General features: G+C 41.0%; 1 long non-coding RNA gene across 1 annotated transcript; it reads left to right on the forward strand.

Moving 5' to 3' along the window:
• Nucleotides 1-930: 930 nt before the first annotated feature.
• On the forward strand, nucleotides 931-14,457 carry LOC144827252 (uncharacterized). Its single transcript, XR_013610101.1, has 3 exons — nucleotides 931-1,080; nucleotides 1,894-1,986; nucleotides 13,151-14,457. It is a non-coding gene; the product is annotated as an uncharacterized LOC144827252 (long non-coding RNA).
• Nucleotides 14,458-19,636: the final 5,179 nt, after the last annotated feature.

The raw sequence follows: 19,636 nt of genomic DNA on the forward strand, positions 1-19,636 counted from the left end.
TTTGCATTGAAAAAGAATAGAAGTATCAAGGACCACTTGGTGAGGGCGAATACGAAGATTTCTAAAATACAACCAACTATACCTTACCCCCTGTACAAGGACATCATCACTGCGGAAATTGTACCTCATATAGCAGCACCATTGAAGGGAGTGATTTTGGATACAGAAATAGAAACATCATACACCAAGAATTCACTAAATGCAACACTTGCAATGTAGTGTATTGTGTGATTTCTCCGTGCCAACTAGCCTACATAGGAAAGACAACCCAACAAATCAAAACTCAAATTACACAACATAGATCCCAAATCAAATAGTAAAGTTTTGACGGCGCCCATGGTAAAACAGTGTATTGATAAAAGTCACGGACCTCAGGAAATGAAATGGACAGTTTTAAAACATATCAAAAGCTCCATGACTGATATACTACTAGCCAATTATGAAGCCAAATATATCCTGAAAATGGGAACCACAGCCCATGGACTAAATTAACTTTCTGAAATCCTGCATTGCTTGTAGCCGATCCCTAAGCATGGAGCTAGCAGCTGAGACACAACAAAAAGGCACTTGGATTACTTATAAATAATTCCCTTGAGTTATGTTTAAGATGAATCACTGAAGAACACGTCCATCTTTGAACTCATAGTGCATGATTTATTACTTGTATATTGCCTGTCTGGATTGCAGAATAAGACACTGTTTCCGTAAAGTTTTAGACGCTACACGTTTTTTTCACTAACCGAAAAAGGAAGTCAGGCTGTCTGAACAAGACATTCGGCTATAGGAAGAGTACCGGAAGACAGGCCCCCTCTTTCTGCTTTGATGACAATGGCTTTTTTCCACAACACTGACAGGAAGTCAGGTGCCTTGAACACGTAAAGCAATACCAGAAGATAGACAACCGGAAGTTATGAGCATTGGCCTCGACGCTGAGAGGAAGAAGGCGTGATAAACTGGACGCTGCCTACGGTATTCACAACGAGTTTGCTACACTTCATCTACCGACACGGAGAAGAGCGGTGCGTGTATTGAAGCAGAAGTGCATGCTATGCACTTGACAAAGACATTAGACGGTGCAAGGTAAAAGAACCCGCGATTCCGCTGGTTCCCATGTAATTTAAAGAACTAACAGCCAGATTCATCAAGGGAAAATCGGCTCGCAAAGGACCAGATTCTGAGAATCTGGCCCTTTGCGAGCGCAATTTTTGCATTTGGGATTCATCATCCCAAATGCAAAAATCGCTTTTAGGCCCATAGGAATGAATGGGGAGTCATTTCGTATTTGCGATTAGCAATTTGCTAATCGCAAATAAGGAAGCTGTAGAAATCACATTTTTTTTTGCGATTTCTACATGAATCCCGTTTTGCGAGTCTTTAATAGCGATTCCTTAATAATCGCTATTAAGGACTCGCAAAACGGGACATTGATGAATCTGGCCGTAAGTGTCCTGGTGGGATTTGCCATGTAATCTGCCACGTGCGCAAGCTTCTTGCTTAACGAATTAGCCCTGCGACTGCAACATCTATGTAGAATATTCCCTAAGGAATGCCTATTAGCAATATACTATGCCCGCAAGCAACTAAAAGAACAAAAGCGCCCAAGTGATGTTTTGACAGTAAACTGCCACTCGGCAAGATGTCTAATTCAAAAGTTTGCCCAGTTACGGCAACATCCGTTCAGAATTGTTATTAAGGAACACCTATCAGCAATACATTAGGCACTCTCTTCTCTATCCCCAGGAATCTAACAAAATGCTAGCAGTTTCCTGTTCATAGATAGTTTAAAAATAAAAAATAATGACTAGTTAATAACCACAATTCCCTAGAAAAAAGCTGTTATGAAGCATGCCAAAGGATTAGTAGCTAGTTGTTATAGCTGCATTTTCTTCACAGAAAGCAAGAACATATGGGGAGCGGCTGCTACCCATCGCCAACACAATCCAATTGGTAGACTCTGAAAGTGATCCACTTTTCTACATCTTACAGGTATGACAAGAAGGGTGCTTCCCCCTCTCCTCATTTTGATTAACACAAAAAGTAGCTCATCAGAGTAATTGAACCTGTATATTTTTTTATTCTTCTGTGTCCTACACTAAATATCACAGCCCTGAGGAAGACCATACATAAAATGATGTGGCCCTCATCTTAAGGTTGAAACGCATCTGCAAATCTCCCCCATTTTTATTCATCTTTTTTCACCATCACGAGGTCAAGTGCTTCAACATACTGTAAAGGATTGAAGATAACAGCAAATGTTTAGTTTAACCCACTGATGGAGGTTGAATACGATAAGACTTTGTGTTAATGTGAAGTCTGACCTCCCCTTTTTTCTTTGGACCACTGAGTTACTGATGATTGAGGAATAATGCAGTATTATTTTACCGTCATGAATTATTGTATTTCGTAAATAATATCAAGGATCAAGAAGATGTTTAAAATTGTTTTTAGTGTGTAGACTAGAAGCGATTTTGAATGTGTACTGTTTACAAATTTATAAACACTGTACAGAAATTGTAAAAAGACGTTTTTGATGATGAAATATTTTTGACAAAATCAAACAAAAAAACAAAAAAAGAGAGCATGAGAATATATATGAAGAACATTTGTGAATTAAAGGAAATTCACTTTATTTGAAAAGTATAATTTTGGTAAAGACTATCTTTTTTGCTCACAGGGTTTACAGTATTATAATTGTTTGAATGCAATGATGTTCATAAATTGTACAGATATTTGAGTAATAATTTGTACTTGAATAGAAATTGAACTTATTGAATCTATGGTTTTAGGGGTAATTGTGTTTATGTACTTTGTTTATTGAATTCCAGCCCCTTTGTTCCTCAACGGAATCAACCCCCCCCCCCTGTTTTTCCAAGTTGCTAAGCTTAGCGCTATCGTAGGGGGAAACACAGGGCTGCACCACACTCTTGTACATATTGTGCAGCCTTAGATTTCAGAAGTGGCAGAGAGAGGCTTTAAGCCATGATGGCTAATGCCTCTCTCCGCCACTTTCTTGTACATATTCCCTATACTTCTTTTAAAACGTGCACCGCGCAAATAAGAAATATTAGGACCTTGAAGCGAGAAGCCACATTACTAAATATTATTGATGTAATCTGTGACTAAATTTCTGCAATCTCTAAACCATGTGGTGCTCAGAGTTTACATCTCGCTGTAAAGATTACCTTGGCACACCATTGGTGTCTTTGCATACCCAGCTTGTCATCCTCAGAGTATGTGTGTTTAGTATGTGCCCAGCAGCTAGCCTGCCCAAACCAAATCAATTTAAATCTAATCATATAATCTATCACACACTATTGGAGGAGGGTAAAAGGGAAAGAAATAGCAATAAATATCAAGCATATAAATTGAACCAAAACAGTCCAAAGCCACTCATTGTTCTTAAAGTAGGGATACAATTCATTTATCTAGTTGAAACATGCAGCTCAACCTTTGAAAGCCATGTGAACTCACATCATGCTGGTTAGTCAACTAAAAGACGCGTGCCAACGTTTGGAGCTCGAGGGCCAGATTTATCAAGTTTAGACACAGAGCAACACAGAGACAACTTGCAGCACTGCAAGGATGCACTATATTTACTAGTATATGGCACATTCTGCTCTCTCACTATGCCGATGCACTATGTACTGCCTAGCGCCAACACAAGCACCCTTGCACCATGGTTCAAAGGTGTCTGCATTGCAAGCAGGATTGTTTTTGAGTAGGACACCTAGAAGGAAGAACAAACGAATAAAAATAAAGATAATTTACCTTGTTGAACCTCTATCTGGCAGGTTTTCAAATTTGACACATTCCCAGATATACTTATCTTGGGAAATCTAAGAATGCACCAAAATATATGGGTAGATGTGTCAGTGCACCCACTCTCCACCTATTTAACTCCTTCCAAGCGCAGAGTAACACAAGTCAGTGAATGGCGCTGCCTAGGCTTACTCCAGATTTATGAAGCCACACAGGACCACACACAGTCGGCTCACGTGGATCAGTACATTTGACATACAGATTGTGTTGCCCTTGATGTCACCCTGCGCGATGCCAGGGCAATGCTATCCTTTGATAAATCTGGACCCCAACTTGAAGAATTGAACATCTAATTCACAAGTTGCTTGGAGTGAAATGACCACAAAGATGTTCATTGTTTTGAAGTCTTTGGTTCGAAGCTGGTCGAACGAGTCAATGCTCTGGTCATGCAATGTCAAACAGCAGCTTCTACTATGAGGTGGTGCTTGTCAAATCATGAGGGGCTGATCAGTGGAATATGTGGCGTGTCTGGTCTCTGGGTATGTCAATCTGCAACGTGAACTAGGGGCGACTGCAAGTTGGGATTAAAGCCAATACAGTAGACTTAACACATTGGGGCTCCAGGTGAAGCTCCACAAGAGTCTAGAATTGGATCAGAAAAAATAAATTATTTAGAAACTAAAGCCTTTCATGCATATCAGTCTCTGTACGTGTGATGGCAAAGCAAATAGCTCTGTGTTTTTGATATAACTGCTACCCCGAAAAAGATTAGTAAAAGGAGGGCACAGAAAGGGTCATCAGCCTTACCCCTGTGAACTCAGCACTGCTGTTCGCCAGTTGAAGGTAAGGTCAATGTCATTGAACATAAATCACTGGTAGGCAGTGACTTTAGTTGCAATCTAATTTACATAATCTAAAACATGCATTGTTCGTGAACAAATCTTATTTGAAAACCTGTGGCAAGCAAAGGCATAACAGACTCCTGTTTTCTCGAATTTTATGAGTATAGTACTGAAATTGTACTGACATAAATATAATATCCTATGTAACATCTATAAACTGACCACCCAATTTGAGTATAGAATACATTATGTAAAGCCAATGGGGCGATATTTTGTAAGCAACATTAATTTTAAATGCTATATCTGCGATGATTTTCCAACAAGCCAATATTTTAACAAGTATTGGGCACCCCAAGAGCTCTTCTCGCCAACTCTTGGCACACAACAAGCAAGATCAGCAGTTGATGATAAAATAATTTAAAACTTGGCATGACAAGTCTCACAAGACAGCTGTGTGTTTACTTGGGCTCAAAACAGACCAAAGGGCAAAATATATCGACAATCATACTTAGTAATCCTATTAGAAATACATTTTCACTATTTAAAAAAACCTAACAGCTATTTAAGCTCATAATTAGATAGCTTTTTTTAGACATACAAGGGCTTATTCACAAACTGCATTGCGCAGTACATTTAGGTGTACTAGGGTAGTATTACTAAAGTATTACAAAATGGTATTTGCAAAACTATAAGTGTAAATCTACACCTCTACTATCTTTCAATGGGAGGTCCTCACACATGTGAGTTTACTACTTAGGGCCTCATTACGATGAGACTCAGAAAGCCTACGACCGCAGGTCGGAGGCTTTCCGGACAACATCATGGGTTTCACATTTGACCGCAGCATTATGATGCAGGCGGTTGAAAGGGAAACCAGCCGGTCATTCTCGCTGGATTCTGATGGGCTCAAGGAGCCCGTCTGCCAGTTGGAGGCCTCACGCAATCCCTTTGGACGGCTTTTATGCTGTCGGGATTACGATGTCGACTTCTGACAGGCTTTCCATGTTGGGCTTTCTGACATTGTGACTTTGGGGGATCCTGGCAGGACCACCTTCTCCCTGCCGCCTCCTGTACCATGGAGGTGCAGGGATGAACAGATTTTACCATTTCTCTATGGGAGCTTGTGGCACAGCCATTTTTTGGCTGCAGCACGAGTGCCCATTGAGAAATGGAATTATGCGACTACACCATGTGCGGTCGCATTGTAATGCAGTGATCGAGACCGCAGACAGGAGGTCGGTCCCAATTCCGCAATGGTGTCGCCATCGCAATAAGGTCCTTGGTAGTAAATGCCAGAGGGATCACGAAAAGTGGCTAGAAAAGGGACCTCCCTACTACTAAATGGGGTGGATTTAGAGGGGAGTATGTAAGAGTTTAGGGAGGTTCAGGGAAGGTTTTAATGAGGGGAATGCACCCTTCCACAAAAGAATAAGAGCACTGCTTTTCTCAAACGACACTTCTAAAGTTAGTTCAGCCAGAAAAAGGACCCAAATCAGTTGAAAGTTACTTCAGAGTTGAAGTAGGTCCAGTGCCAACCATGGCCAACTACGGGTAGTGCAACACCCTCTCTTATAAAATAGAGGTGGTAGTGACTTAAAAAAAAACAAAAAAACAATGTGGAGTTAAATTCAATTATTGAAAATTGTTACAAATATAAATACATATCTAATGTTAAAATTGATCTAAAAATAAACTTCTGTTATTTTTTGATAACATATTTTAACATCTGTTTTTAATTTGGAAAGTAGTAAAACATTACTTTTATAATAAAATGACTTTTAATTGATTCTATAAATTACCTTTAATATTATTATTCCATAATAAACAATTTGTTTTACTGTAGATAGGAATTTCTATTTTGATTTAAACCAGATTGTTTTTTAATTTAAGAAATGCAAATTAATTAAAGATTTATTTGAAAAAATACAAAATTAAGTCAAAAGTACTGTAGCATGTTCTTGTTTTGTTCTACAATAAATAGATACAATTAATTTACATGAATATTTAACATAAATATATTTCAAATTAAAGTAAAGTTTTTACTCTTTCCTATACTTTACTAAAAGGAGACTTGACAGTAGGAGTGGAAATCTCCCCATTGTAATGTATAGGAAAAATTAAAACATTTATCGAATTCTATAATAAATCAGCAAAAATATTTTTATATTAAAAGTTAATGTCAATTAATTTTATATATTTAATTTAAATTTGGAAAAAATAAAAAATGGTAGAGCTCTATTGACTTAGAGGCCAATTACGATGTTGATGGGTTCACAACAGACAGCCTGTCGGTTGCAATACGACCGACATCTCTACATGCAGTCGGACCATGCATTATGCTGTGTGCTTCCGATGGGTTCGAGGAGTGCATCGATTCGTTGGAACACACCATAATCCCCTAATGAAGGTGGAGCCAGGCTTGTCTCTACTATAGAGAATATGATGACAGTTTCAGACAGCCATTATATGTCGGCCTTCCTGACGTGAAAAGGCTGTCGGAAAGTGTTTTAGGAGGCACCTAGCTGGGCCTCCTTCCCCCCTGGTCCTCTGCAATTGGGCCTGGGGGAACCTATGGTGCCTCCCTCAACATCCCTGCACTGTGTGGTGCTTGTCACACGGTGCAGGAATGATTGCAAACCTCCATTCTACAATGTAAGCTTATGGTGCAGGCCTATTCCACCTGCAGCAAAAACTTCTATTGTGGAATGGATATTTCTGACTGCACTATAGGTCGTCGCATTCAAATCAGGTGGTTGGAACCACCAACCTAAGGTCGGGCAGTTCCAAACCACAGCAGTATCGGGTGAATGAAAGTCAGCTCGACATCGTAATAAGCCACTTAATTTTGAATTAAACAAAAAGATGGTCACTGTCAGTGAGCCCCCAAATGGCAGCCCTCTGCAAAGGGTCAAGGGGTTGTATTGACCTCCCAGACATCACCTTGCAAGCAGATACAATGATTCACTGCGCCCGCCTGCAAGGTAATCTCTGTCTGCTCGTTAAAGTGTAGGCGGCTGGCCGCCTGCACAGTGAAACACAGAGCAGCTTTGAAGCAGCAGCTCAGTATTTCACTGGAATGTGCTACCCCCAGAGCAGCACAAGTTTGTACCTGCCCTGAGGAGAGTGCATTCAACCTAACTACCTGCTACATATGCAGCCATAAATGCACACCTGGCCCTATAATGCAGACCTATTTCTCTTAAAGATTTAATTTCCAAGTTGGAGGCAAATGTGAATAACGTTGTTACAGATTCTTCAAAATATTGATTCCCTACAATATTTAGCTGCTCCCATTTCACCAGCAAATCAAATTGCAGGTCCAAATACGTGACTGAGCTATGTTTGGTCAGCTGAATACCATTTACTGTTAAAGGAGGTGTTTTTGCCCCTCTGTGCCCACAGGACATAATAAATGTTTCACAAAATGAGCTTTCAAGTTCTAAAAATCCATAAAACTTGCAAAGGCATTCAACAGTGTCTGAAATTCATTTGCTATATGCGCCATTACTGCAGAGCAGTACAGAAGGGCAGAAATGGGTTGACCTCAATCTGTGGCATATCCTTGCCTTTCTCAATAAAGAATATCTCTAAGTTGTTAGTAATTTGGATACAAGGGAAAGGTGCAAGAACACAGCCCTGCTTTACCCCCATGCTGTATAAAAATTCTCAGAACATTCTGTGTTAGTTCCATAACGGACCTAAGCAGTTGTTCCTGCCTAGAGTTGCCTAGGAAAACTTACAATTGAGGAATTCACCCCTAAAATTTTACAATTGAGGAATCCAGCTTTATTTCCATGATTAAGGACCATAACTTGGCATGATTTATACAGTTAAATGCATTCAAGAGGCTGATAAATGACCCATTTTTTGGTCAATATAGATTTATCAATAAGCAGATAGAGATTTAACTTAAGCAATGCCCGACTGTTCCTAGCAATTTTACAGGAACCATATTGTAGTTAAAAAAATCAAGTTCTGCTCTGCGTAAGAGTCTAGCCTTTCTAACAACCAAACAGTATAATAATGAAATCAGATGAAAGCCCATGGAAATCCCTCTCTCCCCTTTTTGAAGTCTAGTATTATCAAGGAATGTGACCAAGTGTCCAAATTTCCAGAATTAGTTACCGGTCTCAGGAAGTTTGTTAAATTGGCACACAAAACTCCAAGTTGAACTTAAAAAGATCAATTGAAATCCCAAATGGGCCTGGTTCTTTCCTGCACTGAATGTTTTCAATTGCTGTTTTGACCTCATGGAGATCAAAAGGAAGTGTAAAACAGCTTCATGCGTTGGGTAGCAATTTAATGTTATTATTTTGCATCTCAATCTCCCCCGATTTAATTATTGGATTGACATTCATCATCATCCCAAAATGGGCAACCCATTCCTGTGGTAGAATTAAGACATCTATGGATGGAGTACTAGAATATCTGAACTAGGGTGGATTGATCACCATCCAGAAGACTACATTGCCCTTCGTCTCACTCACAGTCCCATGAGTTTCCTTTCGATAATTTTCTTTCTCTCTGTGAGTAATGATTTATTTGGTCTCCCGGATCCAACTTCGTCTTGGATCCTGGGAGGTCTGCTAAGTGGCACACAAAGATCTTTAGGGGCCCTCATACAGCTTGTATCAAACCAGCCAGACAGTTATGGCTCCCTTGCTCTAGTTTCTGCTAATAGCTCTATTTGGCTACCTCTGGAGATTTCAACAAAGGCATTCTTAACCCTTGGGTCTCCCAGAGATGCATCCAAGGTCATCTTGAATTGTTCCTTATTATCACTAATTAGTTTGGTCATGAATCCCTTGGTATTCACCCTGTTACATCTGCTCAAGGTACCATTAACTTCCTGCTGCATCAATATCCTGTAAGATCTCAGAGCTTTATATCCTCCCAATACCCAAACTTCTCCCCAATTCTAGTGGTTTGCAGTCTCTATCACAGTTGTTATGAGTGCTAAAGTTGGTGACAAACAGGCTCAATTTCTCTGACAGAAGTATTTAATCAATGGTACTCCCAGTACCTCTCCCTGTAAAGATATGACCAAAGGGGATAGATAAATCGCAAGCCTCATTAGAGAAAACAAGTTATTCCTAATAAATAAGTTATTGTATGCCTCTCCATAACTATCATGTCCAAAATGCATTTGAAGCTCATTCATCAAATTCCCAGATCCCACATGTTTTATACGGGTGAAGTACATAGGTGGGCATTAAAGTCACCTGCCCATATGATGTAAATCTCCTTACCCCTCCTACAACAGACAGTATACAGATCCTTGTCAAGTTTGGACATCACATTTATTCTTCCTGAGTCAAAAATGTTGTTATGCAAATGATCAATATCATGGATAGTACTAGTTATCATTAGTAAACCTAATATCTGATTGATGGATGAGTCTACCTGTTCAAAAATCACCATATGCGAAATCAGGGTAGAAATAGAGATATATAGCCAGTCCACTGTTGGCTCTCCCTAACTGTGATGGTATTGCCAAAGTCTCATAGGTTGCATAACCATTCACATGAAAGTTGTTGGTAGCCAAGGTCTCTTTAAAAACAAAATAGAAAAGTAACTTACAAAGGTTAGCCAGTCTTGGTTATTCAGTTTGGACTTTAAAAACTCTAAGTTCCATGGAATAATGTAAAAATTTGGTTTGGGTGAAATCATATTACAAACAGGCCCTTGGATGGCCCAGGGAATTTCAACAGCTATTATTACTGGAGCGACTGCAGGCCAAGGATAATCTGATAAATAAGGACCCTTGGTTATTACCTTTGGTGTTCCTGGGGTGTCAGAACGCATGGGGTCCAGTCATTCTACAAGTGCTATCCAACTAAGTGGTGAAAATTGGTTAGAAATCTGAAATTTAAATTGACTAGACGCTTTGTAGAAGAAGTGTGTGGTGAACCCATATCACTAATAAAATCTAGTGCTATGTAGAAAAACTAATAGAACTATGTCAATTTGACTTTTAGACAGAATTGGGCAACTTAATTTGGACAATACCATCTTCACTTTCTAAGGGGTTCGAAAGTTAATCACTACATATTTGCCATTGCAGGTTTTATCTCTATACTTAATATATGTTTAGTAGCATGCTGATGACCTGATAGAGTTCCCTGGAACAACCCACTCTGTGGCCCATCTAATGCACCACCTTCTTCTTTAGATCTTCCCAATTTTACTTGTGATTAGCCACAAGGGTGGCACACTTTTTAACATTATCACATGGGGAGTTGCTTCAGGGGATAGAAGTAAATTGTTTGGGAAATTAGGGCAGTGCTGTTTCTGCCAACAATAATTCTGGGTGCCATTCTGGTCATGCCCCCAGCCACGAAAAATTGAAGATCTCCCCTTCTCCTCCGATTCATCATGGCAGACCTCTTGATTTAAATAGCCAGCTTCTATTATACCAGTACTCCATTTTCCCTTGCACTTCCTTCAATCTACCACTATGCTGGAGACTCTATCAGTTTAGTGTGCTAAACCATTTTTAACAATATTAAAACTTTTATTCCCTCTAGACACTTGCCCACATTAGTTTCCTCTATCTTTAACCTATTATTTAATGTGTTTAATATACCACTCCTGGACCTTTGCAGACACTATATGTTGTGTAATTACTCACCTCTCTTCGACAGCAGACATTTCTTTGTTTATTACACTCTTAGAATTAAGTAAGAGGGTAGCAATGGAGGTGGATGGATAACAACCCTTGCTCCCCAGTGGTGCTATGAGTTGAGTTTTACCAGTTATGCCTCCGTAAGATGATCTTCAGTGCGGGAACCAACTAAGGTATGACCCCGCCTAACCTATTTCAAAACCTCTGGCATATCCTCAAAATGGACAATGTCCTTCATAAAAAAAAAAAATCGAGAAATAAAGAAGAAAATGACCTCATTTTATAGGGTAAGGCAACAATGATCACCTAATTTGGCCGCAGTAAATAGGAGGATATACTCAGGGCACTGAGGTTTTACTTAGACCACAGTCCATCATAACTAAGGCTCCCCTTGCCAGGGAAAAATGTGGCCTTGCTATAAATGGGTAAGTGTGATTCAGTACTCGTCTTCCTACTTAATAAAGTTCATAATGTGAAAACCTCATTTTGTTATATTATTTAAAGGTAAAATGCAATAATACTGAGGACATGCTTAAAATAACACTATGCCAACTATTCTATTGTGTTGAAGACTTGGCCAATTGAACAATTTCCTTTGCATACCTCTAATTCATAACAGTTTTCCGTGCCTTAAAAACAAATAACCCTTCTTCTTTTTCTATTATTACCTATTCCACAAATTACATTCTTTCACAACAAACCATAGCCCCTACCATGCATATACCAGCATACCAGAGATCTCCACCATGTTACTCCCTGTCAGATCATCCCCAAAACCTCTCAGGCAGTGACAGTGGGTTATTTCTAAAGGTACCCCTTTTCAGTTGAGTAAAATAATAACAATAAAAATGACGAAGGTAAAATGCCTATTAAGAGGTGGGGATTGAATTCTATTCAAAAGGAACAAACCTATAACACTAAAAACACTGCCACTTATTCTACTATGCTTGAATATAGACTAAACGTTCTATTAGATTCATTTGCATCATTCCTTCTTGTATTACCATGATACATTTCTTGTACATGCTTCAAGGGTGGCACACAGCTAAGTGCCACACCTATGGTCACAAGCTGTAGTGTCATATATATAGCATAAAGAACATCAAACATCACCACCAGTCACAAAACTAGGCTTAACCCTTCTCTTTTCGTTCACCACACCACTGCAGCTTGGATCCAGCCTATGCAAATCAATCTTGACCCTGCCAGGCCAGGTATTCCCTGGACCGGAAACAAGTATCCTGGGACCGGTTTTGGGGTATCACCCTTCATCAGCCACACTAGCTTGAATCCAGGTGGCACAGTGAGCATGGGACCCATTGTTGGGCTTACCTTTCCCACTTAGGACAACAAAAGCAAAAAGAACAAATGCTGGAGGGAATGCTGAAACAAATGAAACATTCACCCCGGGCACAGCTCTGAGTTTAATCCACCGTGTTTTGCTCACAATGCTACCTCAGTTTGGACCCAGCCATATGCAAATCAATCTTGCCCTGTGTCCCATGAGACCAGTCCAGCCCAACTGCCAGGCCAGGTCCTCCCTGAAACAGAAACATGTATCCTGGGACCAGCCACGTCAGGTCATACCCTTCCCACTTAGGGAGATAAAAGCAGAAAGAATAAATGGTGGACAGAATGCTTAATAAATCAAACATTCAACCCAAGTCACAGATCTGGGTTTAATCCATTGTATTTTTGCTCACTACATCACCCAACTTGGACCCAGCCATGTGCAAATCAGTCTTGACCCTGCTGTCCATGGGAACAGTCCAGCCCGAACAGCTAGGTTAGGTCCAACCTGGACCAGAATCTAGCATCCTGGGATCGGTTTCATTGTATCACCCCTCATAAGCCAGGGTTATGATAACATTGTTTGCACTCCCTTGCCACCTTTTTGAAATAACTGCTTTTAACATCATTCTAGGTACATCCTCATTTCATTTGAATCTACAAACTGAAAAGTAGTGGTGAAATCACTCTGCACTATCTACTGTGCTGGGGATACTGGGAACTGGAACCTGCTCTGTCTGCTGGCAAAACTCATGCTGATGAGCGCACAGGGGCTCCCACTCAGGACCGGGACTGCTGTGCTACTACAAGGATTGCCACTCTGCCGAGTTGCTGCTTTGGAAGAACTGCTTTTCTGCTGTGCTGCCTATTGACTGCTACTTGCTACCCTCTGCCCAGCTGAGGAAAAGGGGTGGACCCATCTCACTTGAATGCAGAGGGACTCCAAGGGCTTGCTCGCTTGCCTCCTGTTCTGAAGTCTCTGGACTTCTTCAACCAAGCAGCAACACCTGTACTTTGCCATCTCTGAGTTCTTCCTTGCCAAGTGGTGCCAACCCAGTCCTGGGCCCTTGGAACTGACTTGTTCTGTACTGATCCAGCCAAATTCACAGATCAAAAAATGTGTGCCTATTAGAACTGACGCATCTACCTTCAACACAGTTGCTGCCCTACGACATTGCTTAACGGACTGCATGCATCTACTACGATAGACTGCACCACTCAATGATGATGCATCACCTTCATCGCAAAGGGGTTTATCGAAAAAGCCTTCATCAACTGCGCGGATCAGAACTGATGCATCGCCTCCAACCATGGGATTAACGATGATGCATCACTTCCTCTGCTCCTTGCACCGAGTCTTCAACATCGACGTTTCCTCCATCCAAGGTACTTTTTCAGTGGGACCTGCATGAGTCATGTAGCCGGCCTGCCCCACATGCCGTAGACTTGACCTTTGGGTGCACCCTGGTGTACAGCGACCAGATTTCCCTTGCTGATGATTTATAACTCTAAGCACTATATTTTGATTTCATCTTTAAAAATTCATAACTTTGGTTCTACTTATAAGATTTGTGTTGCTTTGGTCTTGATTTAAACACACAATTTTTATCTTTTCTTCCAAACCTGTGTGGAGTATTTATATGGTGTTTTCATTGCATTACTCTGTGTGTGTGTGTTGCACAAATACTGTATACATTGGCTCTATAGATAAGCCTGACTGCTCTATGGAAAGCTACCAGAGGGTGAGCACAGGTTATTTTTTAGTGTGTATCTAGCTTACCCTGTCTAAAGTGGTGGTTCCTGCTTGGACAGAGTGCATACCTTTGCTAACCAGAAACCAGATTGCTAACATGCGTGTAGTGACAAGTCTCATAAGGCAAAGGAGACTCCTGTGGTACATGTTGAACCTTCAGGGCACTGCAGAAGATGGTGGTGGATGTGTGTGGCCCATTTGAGTTGATCAGCATGGGAAGAAGTATGCTATTGTCTTCATGCATTATTATTGTGAATTGCAACTGATTCTTAGCAGAAAATATGGGTAAGGAGTAGCTTAAAAGTGGAACAGAGGGAAATTAGGTGGATCACAAAGAAGAGTAGTGTCTAGGGAAAAGGTGGAAGAGATGAGTGTGGATCGGAGGGAGATAAGAAAGTCACACTTATATATAACTCTACTGTGAGAGCCTGATTTTAAATGGATAGGGTCCTGTGCCCTCTGCTTGGTCAGTGTATCGAGGGGCGAAGATGAGCACGCCTTTGGTGCACCATTCATGTGTCCGCTGCACAGCTGTGATGCTATTGCTGTTATATTGCATTCGACTGGCCTGCACGTTCTGGGATCCTACAAGCAGCTAAATGCTCAGTGGTCAGAAATGGCTACCTGAAATGCCCATTTCCCCTTCAATATAGCACCTGCAGAGTGGCAGTAAAGAAAGCAATAAAACAAACTTGCTAAATTACAATGTACTCTAAAAGCAGTTGTCTGGAATAAAGGACTAAGCTTGAACCATGTGAATCACCATGGGCTGCCAAGAGTGACAACGAGAGAAGAGCATAAAGTGCAAGCACATGAACAAACATTAAAAGTTCTTAAAACAGTTAACTGTCAAGGTAGACTACTGCTAGTTACCCGGGTGGCCACAGTGCTTCTGTTGCTAGAAAGAGCAGGACCAGCCAACGTATTCTGGCATCCTACAGGCAACTAGTCTGATCAGCTGTCAAAAATGGCTACCTCTGATGACACTTACGCTCTAGAATAAGGCACCAGATGCATATCAGTAAATACAGTAGCAAATGGAGAAAATAGCTCATCACAAAAGTCTTCAAAAACAAAGATAGTGAAAATCTGATCAAGGGCTCCACTATTTGCCAAGTCACAGGGTTGCCAGTTCTTACAATCATCATCATCCCAAGAGATTTCCACTCATCAGTGGTATGAAAGCTGAAAATTGTTAAGCACATTTCACCACACAATAATCTAGAAACACACTCAGAGCCTGATTATGATGCGGACAGAAACAGCTCCAACCGTTGGTCAGATCCTTTTCAACCACATCGTAATATGCTGGTAGGATTCCTTTCCAACCGCCTTATTACAATAGAGGCCATCGGAAAGGAATCTGAATGGTCATTCCAACTCACTTCTGACAGGCTCAGAGAGTCTGCCCACCAGTCAGAATGCAGCCAGTAATACAAAGGGTGTCTCTTTCCGTCCATGCGATTATGATGTCGTGTTTCGGCAGCCTTTCGATGCCAGCCTTTCCGACATAGAAAGGCTGTCAGAGCGCGACTTGGGGACCCCTTAGCAGGGCTCCATTGGGTGCATGGCCTCCAGTTGGAGGCTGAGGGGCCACCTGTGATGCCTCCCTGTTGTTGCCTTCTGATTCCCTTGAGGCGCCTGCCACGGGTGCAGGAAGGAACTGCACCTCCTATTTTACAATAGGAGCATGCAGTCCGACCGGAATACATGCTCCCATTGTAAAGTATAGGAGTGCAACTGAACAGTGCATCCTAATTAGTCCGTCGGGACCGCCAACTGGTTGTCAGTCGGTCACTTGACCGAGATTGTCGGGCAAAAGAAACTCCACCCGAAATCATAATCAGTCCCTAAATGTTTAACCTCCAAATGAATAATAAGTTATGTTAGAAAATGTACTTTTACTTAACGTGTAAAATGCTGTTTATTTCCTGCAGAAAGCTTTCATTTCTATCATTTTTTACTGGATAGGATGCACTATTTATTTTTACTGTTCTATCTCTTTACGATAACAAATGCACAAAATAGTGACTTAACGTTATAATCGAACTCTAGGACATGACTGTTTGTGAAATGTGCTGTGTCCTGGAAAAATATATTCCTTCTTTCCTCATCTTCTTATATGACTTCACTGTACTTAGATTGTTTTGTTTGCCACATATGCATAATGAACATGTGTATCAATGGAAAGAAAATGCTTGCTGTAGCTTTTTTTCATGATCTAACCGGAACATACCAGAATTGTTGTATTTCATAGAGCAGCTCATTGTTATATGGTGAGATACCAAACAGCTTACAGAGTAGGCTTACAAAAGGTTCTTGTGAGAACCGTCGTAGATGTAACTTTTTGTAATAAGTTGTAGCCATTTCTAACTGACTTCATGTTGCCATCGACGTTTACTGTGGGAACTGAGGGCGAAGACGATGAACCACCAGAGTACCTCTAACCATTGGATGATAAAGATATTCACCTGTTTTTGCAGCATGTTTAGTTGCTTTCTATATATTACGTTTTCCTAGCTAGAGAGGTACTTGCGCTATTCGACTCACTTCATGCCTCCCTACCCTGCCATACCCCTTGGCATTTTGTTGTTTTAGCCTAAATTGCCATCAGCTACTTCTTACTGTCATTTCTTGTTTTTCTTTGCGCTTTGTGAGGAGACTTTTCTGTTTTATGCTGATCATAGCTACTGTTGTGATTCTTTCCTTCTCATCCTTTTAGACAATTGCTACTACTATAGTCTGGAGAACTCTGCTGTATCTCAAGAACAACCCTTTATGGGGAGTTCGATCTTCCTCTTAGTTATTTGATCTATTTGCTCTTTCCCAGAAGGAACTCTTTATGGGTTCCTGTTAGGATAGGACCTTTTAGTTTAGAATAGGTACTATATTCTGAATGGAACTGTTGTAAATAGATGCTGGAGCCTGGTATCATGTAGGTTACTTTATTCAAGTCTTCAGGATGTTAAGTCAAGTTACAAAGAAGACCCACCAGGAGTGACTAGCTTGCCACTCAGCCTGCCTGGTTCCAACTGCCAGTTGTCACCAGGTCAAGCCCCAAACACTCCATGATGTCACCCAAGGTTCTAGTGGTGACATCATGTGAGTGACCATGAAATCCCCAGAGGTAGAAAGAAGACAGGCTAAATATAACACATCTCCTTTCTTTAGGGAAATCAACAAGATGGAAATACAATAGATAAAATTAGCTTGTGTGTACACATCCATATGAAAGTACACATAGCATCCATTCCACAGATGGAGAACAAACACATCCCAAACAGTTACAAACACAAGTTAACGACAACACATCCCAAATACACTTAGTCCCAAGTCCCATCCCCTTTCCTTGGGAAACACAAACACAAACTAAATTAGACGAAAAATTAATGGAGACCACTTTGCTCCGTAACGGGGTACAACCCTCCCCGTGAACTACACCTTGGAGTAGCTATTTCTCCGTCCCCAAATTCCTAAATGGGGTACACACCACCCTTAAATTTTAAGAATAAACTCTACATCGTAACGGGGTACAGCTCTCCCCGTGAACTATAACTGGGATACAATCATAACCCCAAAACCACAAAAGAGACAGGGTACACATCTTTAAAATAGGAGTATAAGTTTATAACTCCCAACACTCAACCACATATGGAAATCATGTATACAGATTCCAAGAACAACACCTCCTATAATAAACCTCCTGATCCCTAAAAACAACAAGCCATAAATGCACACCATCCTATAGGTGCACAATAATACGACACTTGCCACTCACACGCCACTCACGACACCTGAAAATACTCCATGCGGCTCACAGCAGTCTAAACGCAACACTACGCAGGTACTCACTGTACACGCCATTAACTTGTAATCAACCAAACCAAAAAGAAAACACACTCTTCCCTGAAACATACACTCACCGAGCACCACTCCCAGAAAGCACGAGATAAACACTACAAATGACCAGCAAAAATAATGTTCAATAAAGTCCCAAGCTCCGGTGAGCGGTCTCTCACCCGAGTTCTCCTCAAAGTTCTTTTCAGTAGTAGGAAATGCTGTAAATACGGCAAGATTCGCGACGTCTTTCATAAAGACAGCATTCCGATAATACTTCCCTCATCGTCAGGGCTTAACTCCCATGTCACATCCAGAATGTTTGTGCCAGCCTTTAATGAAATCGACCATCAAGAGTTCATTCTATTCCCCTGAACAGTAGTTGCACAAGAGTTTACACTTTTTTCGAAGATCTCATTGTGTAAAATTGTCCTGTGATGTGACACACACACTGTCATGTTAACCTCAACGCAAAGTGGCAATATTCTCTTTTCACCAACCTTAAAAACATGTGGCAGACAGTCTCGCAAGTCCCAAGAGACGTTTCCGTGGTGACGCTCGGTGTATTTGTCCTTAACAAAGCAAAGATAGCTTGAAATGGTGGCACGCATTCCACGCGGCGCTGGGTGGCTCTGGGCACGCCTCTGCTCACAACGTGCGATCGCAGTAACAAACTTCGTCACAAGGAGCTGAAGTGAGAAGGTAGGCTTCACGCGTCCCTCGTGCCCTTCTCTTTTAAAAAGTGACAGTTATACATTGCACAGTTAACCTGTGATGTTTAAAATGTCAATGAAAGATGTATTTAATAATGTATTATTGGCGCATTTTCAGTCGTGCACTTTCCCCAGTCACGCATTTTCGAAAGTTTGTGCAGTCACTTTTCCCCCGCCTGACTCAGCTCTGCCTTTAAATATATGCGTTGCGTATTGCTGTTGTGTGGCTTTTCTGTGTAAAATGTGTGCCGCTAGAGTCTAACATCGTCCTAAATAAAGCCGCTTTTCTGAATACTCTGTGTAGACTTTCTTTTTAAAAACAACTGCTGCGTACTGTAAACTCCAAGGCTCAAGATCATGACAGTTTTAATAAACACACTCGACAGCTGGTCTTCTGGCATACCCTGACGGTGCCTTGTTCTGTTTAAACTCAGCGTCAGCCACTCGATGACAGTCAATAAAATTAAGCTTGTTGAATTAAGGTAACAGTCTTCCAATGGTGATATGCAGATAATGTTGATTACTGCTTTTCCACACACAAGTGAACTTCACCAAGTCTCACACAAAATTATGCAGAATTACACCCTGGGTTTGCAGGCCGTCCGATTACACAGGACACTGGTGGGACTTACCAGGGTGGATGTCTTGTCTTCTGCTTTAAATTCTCTTTAATTTATAAGTTCTTTCAACACACAGTCGCAAGTAATTTTGAACAGTTCCTTAATACTTGCTTTTACTTTGCGCTGGGGGTTCTTTTCTTCTTGTTCCCGTTGTCTGCACCTTGTAAATACGCTCCAAAATTTCTCAAAGTCGCCAA

Source organism: Lissotriton helveticus, chromosome 4_1 (genome assembly GCF_964261635.1).
Source record: "Lissotriton helveticus chromosome 4_1, aLisHel1.1, whole genome shotgun sequence".
NCBI lineage: Eukaryota > Metazoa > Chordata > Amphibia > Caudata > Salamandridae > Lissotriton > Lissotriton helveticus.